Here is a 1,579-nt window from a genome sequence, read left to right as displayed (position 1 = left end):
TCTGTCTCAAAAAAAAAAAAAAAAAAAAAAAAAATTAACATATTGTAGCACCTGCTCTGTTCTGGACACCCTTTTAAGCAATTAACATGTATTAATTCATTTAACATTCACAAAAATCCTATACAGTAAGACCTATCACTATCCCCATTGTACAGATAAGAAAACTTAAGTAGAAAATGGTTAAATAACTTGTCTCAAAGTTACAGACCAAAACAGTAATAGAATAAGTAAGTGGTAAAACTGGGAGTGAAGATGAAGGGAAGAAATTTAAGAGATATTTACATGAAAGTTTTTCAAGCAATAATTAAGGAAAAATTTGGTAACCTTTTGTAAGTAGGAAAAGTTAAGAAAAACCCAATTTCCAGCTTGTGTCTTGGCTGTGGCAGTAATTGAGATGGGATAATAGCGGGTAAGGAGCCAATAGGTCTATTGGGAAGTGGATGGATTCAGTTTGAGATTTTAAAAATTTATTTTGTTCTTATTTTTATAGATTCAGGGGGTGTGCAAATACATGAATATATTGAGCCACCTGTGGAATAACTAAATGAATAGTGAGCAGGAATTTGGAAAAGTAAGTGTAAATCTCAAAAGAGAGGTTTACAACAAAAGTATAAAATTGCAAGGCACTGGCATATAAATGGAAATAAAAACCATGAAGAGTTTTCACAGGAAAGCTACATTTATTAATAGCCTAATTAGGGAAGGAAATTATCCAGATTTAGTAGGCATCTGTTTCTTCCCTAAGGACCCAGTAGTCCTCACAGTTCCAGATATGTTCTTAGGTGGGTGAAAAATAAAAATGGGGGGGAGGGGTTATGGTCAATTTAGAGGAAGAATAAGTGCAGTATTTTAACTGCTTATAGTTCTTAAAGAAAACTTCATCTTAATGTCAATATATAATTTAGAGTCAAACAACTAAAATATTTCAAGCAGTAGAGTTTGCTGAAATAATGAAGACTTTTTTTTTTTTCCCCCTTAGTGACAGGGCCTAGTTTTGTTGCCCAGGCTGCAGTGCAGTGGTGTGATCATAGCTCACTGCAGCCTTGAACTCCTGGGCTCAAGAAACCCTCTCACCTCAACCTCCCAAGTAGATGGGACTACAGGTATGTGCCAGCACATCTGGCTAATTTTTTTTAAAAAAATGCTTTTTTTGGAGAGACAGGGTCTTGATATGTTGCTCAGGCTGATCTCGAACTCCTGGATTCTCCCATCTTGAGCCCCCTAAGTGCTCAGATTATAGGCATGAGCCACCATGCCTGGCCAAAGAGGAAATTCTTACTGTGGATTTATTTTAAAATAAAAAAAATGGTGGGGAGAATTTTATTTTAAAGGTGTAAAATAAGCAAGAATCATTATTTTTCTGAGAACTGCCAATCATCTAGTCAAAAGTGATAAAACTAAGTCATGACCAGAAACAAAATAAATCTTTATGTCCACGTGCCACTGAAAATCCAATATAAAATATTTTTTCTTAGGGAGTTTTTTTTTTCTAGAGTATTTGACTTTGGATTCAGCTATAGAAATTATCTATAATATGTTGAAAACCAGAAGGTAGACATGTCCAGGTTAAGCAAGAGTG

This window comes from Mandrillus leucophaeus, unplaced genomic scaffold (genome assembly GCF_000951045.1).
Source record: "Mandrillus leucophaeus isolate KB7577 unplaced genomic scaffold, Mleu.le_1.0 Scaffold156, whole genome shotgun sequence".
Lineage (NCBI taxonomy): Eukaryota > Metazoa > Chordata > Mammalia > Primates > Cercopithecidae > Mandrillus > Mandrillus leucophaeus.
The sequence above is the reverse complement of the archived record's forward strand: the minus strand, read 5'-3'. Positions refer to the sequence as shown.